The following is a 9,657-nucleotide window of genomic DNA, read 5'->3' on the forward strand; positions in this document are numbered from 1 at the left end:
AGTATATTCTACTTGATAGCCAACCTGGGTGAGGAGAAGGTGAGAATTTGACCTCGTGTAAATAATGCTGTGCAGTGCATCTTGTGATGTGTGCTTTTATGTTAAAATGCTTAAAATTGGTTTAATCTGTACAGCCAGGACAAATGCTCATTGTTTTCTAGTTGACTACACTCCTTTGGCATAGCTTGTGCGTTGGGGATGGGAGATGACAACTCCAGTTTCAGTTAGAGGAGTTGTCAGTGAATGTACAGCTCTCTCTGGAGTAGAGTTATTTCTTAGCATGCTCTGAGCTTTGCCTGATAATGTGAAATGACTATTTTAAAGTATGTTTTATTCCTTACATAACCACACTGTTTGCACATCAACAGATAAGAGTGTCCGGGTGCTTCCATTGCAGACTGCTCTTAATTATGTTTTTAACATCCTAGAAGGGCTATATTTGTCATTCAGTGAGTCCTTCAGTGCAGGCCATTAAATTTTATTAATTAATATAGTTGTCTAGTATTTAGAATAAATTACTCATTTTTTATTTCAGTATCTTGTATTCTTAACACATGCTTCTAGCTGTGACAGACACTCAGGTGTACTTATGTAATAACAGCTTTAAGTTTCATTTTATCAATGTGCACACGTTTTGGATGTCATATTTCTACAGTGTTTTTAGCTTTCGCACCTTACTCTTTTTTCCTTTCACAGAACGTTATGAAGTATTTGTTGCAAGTATTAGTTTCATTCTTGACAGATGAGGCAACTGAAGGCATGGACTGTTGAAACTAGTTGCAAAGCCACAGTCTTTAGTTAATCCCCAGGGAAGGGCTCTCTCCAGATTTCCAAAGGAATTCTCCCACAGCCTTTGATGAAAAAAGGCAGGATGTAGAGTTTTAGTGATTAATTCTCCAGCTCCATGCTCTTCCCTGGGTTAGCCCAATTCAAAGCGTCTTTAGGTAGAAGCTAACCCACAGGCCCCATTAGGAAGGGGCCCCGAATGTCTTGTCCACCTGTGTTTCCTGGGCACAAGATCATAATAATGATAATAAGCATTTGTTGACTCAGTGAATGAGTGAATAAATGAATGGGAGTAAAGGCTCCTAACAGAGGTTTGCCAGTGGCACCTGGCGCCCTCTGCAAAGCTCAGGAACAGTGGGCCTCTTATCTGACCAATGACATGGCACAACCTGTGAGGACACCACCGTCAAAATGGCTCTCTTGGCCTGGCTTTGTCCGCTCTGCCCGCTTCACTCGTTCCCCTCAGGGCATCTTGAGACCTGGGTCTGGTGCAGAGGCCACCAAGTTTTGATCTGTTCCTCTGCATCAGAAGAGGTTAGGGAGCGTGAATCCTTTTCAGATTGGACGAGGTAAGTGGAAGGGGGCTAAATGCCTCCCAGGTGGCGATGGGCTGGGCCTTACAGCAAAGGTATAGAGGGCGTTAGCCCTAGGGCTGTGTCTGTGCGGGACTTCTGCCCCGCATCTGCATGGTTCAGCATGCCTCTGCTTCGGTACCAACCTCTCCTTCCTTCTGACCTTTCCCGGAGACAGCTAGCATGCCGTCCCCGCAAAGCGGCCTTGACTGAATTCTGCTGGGTGCAATGCCGCTGCCCTAAGGGGGGTGCGATAAACAGCCCTATGCGGTGTCTCCGCGCTGCGTGCTGGGAGCACATTGCTGAGGTTACTGTTCCCTGGTCTCTACCGAGCCTTCCCGAGGAGGGGCACAGGGACAAATTTCTCCATGGTCTCATAACCAGGAATAATTGCGTCTCTCCTGAGCAAATGGCTTCTTCTTTGTTTTAGGGAGACTGCAATTCATGTAATGGGTCATGCTTCCCTCTTTATGTAGCCTGCCTGAAAGCTCAGGTTCAAATTTACAGCCTACCCCCCGGCAACTATGTAAGACTTCCTTGCAAGAATTTTGTCTTTCTTATTTTCACTGTGTTTTTCCTTAGGCTCATTTTATTCACCTATTTTAAATTTAGTTTATCTTATTGTATTGAATGCATTTTTGTCTCTTTGTATTTTGTTTGTTTGCTTTTTTTCATAAACCAACTTAAATTCTTTTAAGAAAAATAAAAAACAGGGTATAAAGAAATAAAAATGAAGACCAGTGAGTTCATGTAACACCTTTCAGTTTTTTAAAAAATTCCCCAGGCCTTAATTTCATACCTTTTCCTCCTCTGATCTCAACATCAGTCCATCACTGTCTAGTGTCATAATCCCTTCTGGAATTTTTTTTTAAGGAATTTGACCATTATATTAAAAGTAAGGTGTTAACAGCTGATCCCTACAGCTGCTACTTTCTAGAAATGTGAATTTAGCTAAATTATATAATCTTTTTCATTTGTAAGAAGAGTAATAATATTTATTTTGTCTGAAGGTTGTGAAGATTATGTGAAATACTGTTTGTAAAGTATCTAGTACCTTATTTGACACATAGTAAGCCTTTTGTTTAAAACAGTCTCATAAGTGGAAAGTGCACTGGACTTGGAATATAATGTCTCTGCTTTTTCACTCATTAGCTTATGACTTTGGGCAAATAAATTTTACTTTGAACCACATTTTAATCATATGTAATTTTATGGCATGGTTTAGAGAGTCCTTACGGTTCTGGCTTTACTATTATTCTTGGAATCTAAGGCTGGCCCTAAGTAACCTGTGAGAGTGTGTCCCCATTCTGTCCTCCCTAGAAATGGCATGGGTATATTCACCTGGGCAAAGAAATGTCTGGGGAAAAGGGATCCAGATCTGAAGCAGGGAAACAAAACGGCCCATTGTGCTGGTCTTTATGTTCTTCACTGGTGCTGATTATGATATTTGCAAGTGTAGTAGGGTCTTCTGGAATACCATGAATTGCTAGTGATTATAGTGCTGAATTCAAGTGGATTTCAAAATACATGCCATTATGGATGCTGCTCTCTGTAGTGAAATGGTGTGTAACCCAGTCGTTTGGTGAATACACGGAGAGGTAGCAGTGGAACAAAGGGAGCTACTGTTGCTGGTCAATGACCATGTTGGCCAACGACCACATTTGGTTCAGTCATGGAGTCAATCAAAACAAGTGTCTGTGTCCAAGATATGGTTTCTATTCAGGAACTAACGGGCAATAGGAGATCTCCAAAGCAAGAGGGAACTCATTTATCAAGAAGATAAATAAGAGTTCCGAATAGATAATGTAGAAAATAATCTACACTGAAATGAAGCTACACTCTTAACAATTCAAGGTGCAGGGGAGCTTTGTGGTTAAGAGCACAGAATTCTTTAGTGTGTGGTTTTGACCAAGTTACTTAATCTCTCAAAGCCTCAGTTTCCTCATATCTCAGAAGAATATTTGATACCTCATATGGTTGTTCTAAAGAGATAATATAAGCGCCAAGATATGTTACTCATTGGTAACTATTATTATTAAAACTATAAGTACTATTACAAACCTCAAATTCACACTGGACTTCAAGGTTTTGCTACCCCTAATCTAATAAACTATACACACTACAAGAATAAATGTTAAAAACAAACCATTAGGTGATCCAATGATTGGAGCAGAGTACATAATGCAGAGAAAAAAATTCTAATAAATGTTTGAATCAGTGTACCATGTCCATTAGTTTTTGTCTCTGGGATCTCACTTTAAAAAGGTCACCATCTACTTTTGCTTTTGGTTGATTTCATTCTGTGTGTATAAGTTGGGATTATAAAGTAAAGACAGTAGTTTCCATGAACTTCCCCCACTACTCTATAATCCCGTTTTTTTCTACTTCTTTTGAAGCTTTCATCTCCTACCTTTGTGTGGGATAAATGTAAATTAGCTCAGCTTGTTTTAAGAAACCATTATGACCCTGAATCCTGAAAACTCTTTATTTTGTAACATAACTTTAAAAATGGTAAAAAAATTAACCCAGAAGAAAGTGAATGTTAAGAGACTGTGGAACTACTGTTACAAAAACAGAGAAACCACTGAAAACTAGTCTGGTTTGGGTTCAAGTATTTTTGTCTCCATGAGCTTTAACTTTTGCTTGGTCCACTGAAAATTCAGAGAAATTTTGAGATTCTAAGTGGTAACAATGTGTGGTAGTTACAGCCTCAGAACAGAGCACCTGGGAGTGGTGGTTTTCTTGTGTATCACTGTTTGAATCTTTCAGAAGAGAAGTGAAATTCTATAATCCGAGTTTCATTGATTTATTTAATTTTGACCTTCATTTTTATGTGCAGTTTCTCCTATGTCAAGTCATATGCTGGTCCATTTGGATTTGAAAGTTTATAGATAATTTTGCAGGCAGTATTTTCATAGAAAAGAAATTAGAACTGAAACCTAGGATTTTGGCTGCCTGGCACTTAAAAATCAGGATACCCTTAATTCAGTTTTTAAAAGATGTTCCGTATTTATTTATTGATTATTGAATTAATGCACTAGTTTTTACAAGTAATTTCTCTGCATTATTTTTTTATTTAAAAACTTTTGAGATGTGGTTAAAAAACAGAAGATAAAATTTGCCATCTTAACCATTTTGAGTGTACAGTTCTGTAGTGTTAAGCACATTCACACTGTTGTGCAACAGAGTTCCAGAACTTTTTCATCTTGCAAAACCAAAACTCTAGACCCATTAAATAATTACTCCCCATTTCCTCCTCCCCAACCCCCATCAGTTCAGTTTTGAAGTGGGGTATGTATATGTTTTGTGATTAGGTCATTTAGGTGAATTGCAAACTGTAGGGTACTGTGTGCTTACTTGAAAGTATGGACAAGAGGCAGGCATGAGTGTTCTTAGTGGGTACTGCTATCTCAGAGCCTTCATTTACTAAATTGAAAGTGTTTAAATAATGCTCAGGGTCCTGGCTGGGAAATGAACATCATGGAAGAGGTTTAGGTGAAAGAAAGAACGAGTGAGGTCCTGACACCCTGGTACAGATCTCCTCCACTTACTTAAAAAGTCAAGATGATGAGATCAAGTCATCTCATTGGCTATCTACCATCACTACCTTCATAGCTACCATGTACTAACATGATGGGTGAAATATGGCAAGATAATAATGATGATGATGGTGTTGATATGACGGTGATCATGAGAATAGTGATCACTCAGACTCATGGATGTTCCATCCTTCTATCAGATCTCTTGCCTGATAATGTTCCAAAATTTGGAAACTGTGTTTGATGATACTCCTTTAGCCTCCACAAGGTTAAATTTATAGACCTCATGACCTAGAGTCACTTAAGACTTGGTTCTAGAGTGTTTCAGGTATGTTTTACATTGAACAAGTTTTTATGAGTCAATCTGGGAATTTAATTATCATTTAGAAACTTGTTCCCTTGCTAAAAATGTATTTTGAGTCCAAAACAAATAAATTAAAAATTTTAAGGAAACTATCCTTTAAAGTAGGAAATTATCTCAACTTGTTCTTGTAATTCTATATCAGCATTTAATAAAATATTTTAATTTGGTTTTGGAATGAAAGCTCTGGCTTGATTTTAATAATGGAGGAGAACAGTAGGATACCTAAAAAATGAACAGTATTGCGTATAAGTTCTTTGAATTAATTAAATACAAAGTCACTTATATTTAGTTATTTGACTTTGAAATATAGGGTAAGTTTTTAAACTTTGAATTTTTTAACGATGCTTTTCTTATTTTGATATTAACATGAACTTTTACATCTCTCAACTCACATATTTTGCCTACTCTTGGCTAATTCTGAGTGGTAGGGAGAGTTAACCTAAAATTAAAAGTGTGTTTCAGGCAATCTACAAATTAGTTGATCCAAGCACAGATAATCAAGTACAGATGGTATTAGTACTACTTAGGTAGTGACAGGCTACAGGAAAATAGAATGAGAGGAATATGCAGTTTTGGTGAGCTATTTAACTGAATCTGGGTGGCAATATGCTTCTGAGAGTTTTTTAAGATCTTTCCAGTGGTGGAGTATATAGAGATAACTCCAGTATTAATTATAACATTGGCGTACGAAAAAAAACCCCATATGCTACATCTCTTACCTCATTCATTGCTTGTACTGATGAGCTGATTTGGTCTCTAAGCGTGGGTTCTTTTTCTTTCTTTTTTTTAAAAATTAATTAATTAATTAATTAATTTTTGGCTGTGTTGGGTCTTCATTTCTGTGCGAGGGCTTTCTCTAGTTGCGGCGAGCGGGGGCCACTCTTCATCGCGGTGCGCGGGCCTCTCACTATCGCGGCCTCTCTTGCTGCGGAGCACAGGCTCCAGACGCGCAGGCTCAGTAGTTGTGGCTCACGGGCCCAGCTGCTCCGCGGCATGTGGGATCTTCCCAGACCAGGGCTCGAACCCGTGTCCCCTGCATTGGCAGGCAGATTCTTAACCACTGCGCCACCAGGGAAGCCCCTCTTTTCCTTTCTTGAAGCCCCATCTGATTCTCTCTCTCTTCGTTGATAGGGACACCCTTTCCGGTTGGAGGAAGACCATTTTTAAGACAAAAGAATATGGGTGGCTGCACTCCTCTGCTAGGACCTACACCAGAGTTAATACGGTGAGTGCACTCTGACCAGACTGTCATCTACAATTTGGGGACATTAACCAATATGGAAAGTGTCCAGGGATAAGTAGAAATGGCACCAGATTAGAACCCTAGGGGCCTTGTGGATAGGTTTAAGGAAACAATAATAATTTCATCAATATTTACCACCATTTGAATGTTTTCCATGTGCCAGGTGCTGTATGTATCATCTTGTTTAACCTTTACAAAACCTTATAAGGTAAATCTTCTGACTAATCCCATTTTGAGATTAAAAAACCCCCAGAGATTTAGAGAAGTTAAATCATGTTCCTCAAGCTTATGCAGGTGGTAAAAGATCTGGGATTCACCCAAAGATTGCCAGACCCAAACACAGATATGTCAGTTACCCTGCTAGGGCTGCTGCAGCGGTGGTGGGGATTTGAGACTTGGTTGCTGTACTTTGGGTGACCATTTTGCCTAGTTATGGCCAATTAGTTAAATTTGAAGTCCTTTACAAAGTTCTCCTTTGTTCTGCTTCCTTCCTCTTTCTTACGTCTGGTTATTTTCTTCCCTCTTCTCATATCGCTCTCAGATTGGACACAAAGGTCATGATTCCTGCTCATTCTCTTCCCTCACTGCAAAACCTGGATGAATTAAGACAGAGGAGCCAGAAATATGGTGACCAGTTAGTTTCTCTTCCTGTGCACTTTAGCCCAGCTCTCAGGATGAATTTAGATTAGGCATACTCAAGGATATACATGAGTAATAACTATAAGCTTTCTCATAGATAACTGTATTGGGTGTGTTTAAATGTACAACTCTGTTTTTCTATTATTATGTGATATTTCATGTTGACTTGTCAAACTGAAAAATACCCATATTGATTTTGCAGAAAGCTTCACATGTGAGATAAATGCCCTCCAAGACTCCTCACAAGTAGCTCTTTGGAGCTTCAGATGTGAAATGGATCATTCCTCAATCTGTAATAGACCCTTCTGTGAAGCTCTTCAATCAAACCTGAGAATTCAAGGTGAAATTGAGGGGAGGATGGGAAACCCCTACAGGGGGATTTGAGTAAAGTGGCTGTGCGAAAACCTGGGGTACTTGCTGAGTCTTTTCTTCATTTCTTTTCTTGAGCATAGGAAGACTGTCAATCACTGTGTGACCTTACATGCTGTATGTGTGTAATGCCTGGGTACAATGAGACAAGCTGTAGAGGACTCCCTCTACACATGCACCTTTGATTTCTTTCCATTTGTCGTTTTTTCCTGACAACCTTCAGGTTATTTTTAAAGTGGTTATTTTATACAGATTTATTATTTTATTATTAGAGTTTCTCTTTCCATGAAATTATTTATATTGTTATAGTTGATAGGATGAATTTTTTATCTTTTGAGAAAAGCATTAATAATCTTTTAAGAAAGTTAGTGATGAATGATAACTAGTTAGAAAGAATTGTCGTGTTTTGTTAAGTGATGATCCTGGTAAGTACATCTTATTTAGAACTCATGTTTGTAGATCATGTAATGACTTTTAATTAGTTTGTTCCCAGTAAAGCAATAAGACAGATTTACCCCTACTAAGGGAAACAGTATTCTTCTGAAATTAGTTTTTATGTCACATTTTTTATTTATTTGGGGGCACATTTTCAATTGGATATTTCTAGGTTAATCAAAAGAAACTCTAGAATTTTCAATGGGCTATTTAGTTTGGGGGAGCTGTGAATCCTGACACCAAACTGAGTAATAAGAACTATGCTTTGGAATTTATGCTCAAATATAGAATATGTTTGATAATAGTTTTTTGTGCTGCAGCTGCTGTGAAATGATTGCTCTCCCATATCTGTGTCATAGCTTTTCTAAGCCACAGACACGGTGTTGTTTGTAAAGCTCGAATATTAGTATCATCTTAAGAGCAGCACATTAATTGCCCGGGAGGTTTACATATTTGTTCTACACACGTGATTAAGGATCACGGCAGCTTTTACAGCATAATTGTAGAGATGGAGAAAATGACTATTGTTAATACTTGCTACTCTCAGTTTCCTCCACAGCAATGCCCTTACACCTTTCTTTTTCAGGCATTTTGTAGCATCCTAAACAGAAGGATATTGAAGGGAGCTGATTCTGCTTTGATCCTTGTGCTTGTTGTCAAAGCGCTTGGGATTGAAGAGACTGTTGGCTACAATTGACTGTGACAATTAGGAGATGATCAGAGCCCTAGAGTGGAGCACTTAAAGGGTAATTTACATGTCAGTTTGTCGAATAAAAAAAAAAAAAAAAGATATTCAGCTAAGATTTTTTTCCCTTCAGAGCCTTGTAAACTGCAATTTGTGCTCTGGTAAGAAAAACCTGGCAGAGGAGTTAGGATAGCCATTACCATTTGAAAAGAAGCAATCATAAGGCCGCTGCTGAGCCCTTTGTCCACTAAAAATGCTGATTTGCAGGCAGTGAGTGAAAAAGTGGAACCGTCACTAAATAAAACGTAGAGCTAGGTAACTACCCACTCCCCCCCCCCTTGGTGACTTTTTAATGTTGGTTAAAGGTGCTTTTTAAAAAACATATCTTAAATCCTACACTTACTATCGTTATAACATTGTTATTGGTCATGAATGTTCTTTCCTAAAAAAATAATAAAAGGATGCATTGAGGAAGTGGTAGGTGGAACACGCGCCAACAGTCATTTGAAAGGCTAAAGCTGGCTATCAGTTGTATCTTATTTTTTTCCCTTTTGTACACCATCACAATTTTCCTCTAGTCATCCTTTGCGCTATTTTCCCCCTACTGTATCAGTGTGCTCCTAGGTTTTTCCATTTTTATTTATACTCCAATTTTAAAGTAGGAACTGTATTTCTAACCTTCACATATTTAGCCTATTTGGGTGTATTTGGCTAAAAAATAATGTAGTTTCAGTCCATGATTTGCTATCCACATGTGGTCATCGCTATACTTTTCTATTAGGTAATCCATATAAACAAGTAAACAAAAATAGCTAGAAAGCTAAAAAAAAAAAATAATTGCCGGTACATATATGGTGATCCATTTAATTGTCAAATAGAATTTTAAAAATTAGTTACTTCAAAAGCTTTTTTGTCTCCCCTCACCCACTGGAAATCATTAATAATAAAAAATAACATATAGTTGTAAGATTTTCATTTGGATAATTGTCTGAAGAAAAAAGTTAATCTATCAACATAAGCATCCT

General features: G+C 38.2%; 1 long non-coding RNA gene across 6 annotated transcripts in view; it reads left to right on the forward strand.

Annotated features, from left to right (window-relative positions):
* LOC132368477 (uncharacterized) overlaps positions 1-8,992 on the forward strand; it is a 46,286-nt gene extending 37,294 nt beyond the window's left edge. For all 6 annotated transcript variants that reach the window (XR_009504093.1, XR_009504094.1, XR_009504096.1 and 3 more), the window contains 3 exons: positions 6,393-6,486; positions 7,346-7,483; positions 8,534-8,992. This is a non-coding gene — a long non-coding RNA (uncharacterized LOC132368477). The remainder of the gene's footprint in view (positions 1-6,392; positions 6,487-7,345; positions 7,484-8,533) is intronic.
* Positions 8,993-9,657: the final 665 nt, after the last annotated feature.

Source organism: Balaenoptera ricei, chromosome 7 (assembly GCF_028023285.1).
Source record: "Balaenoptera ricei isolate mBalRic1 chromosome 7, mBalRic1.hap2, whole genome shotgun sequence".
NCBI lineage: Eukaryota > Metazoa > Chordata > Mammalia > Artiodactyla > Balaenopteridae > Balaenoptera > Balaenoptera ricei.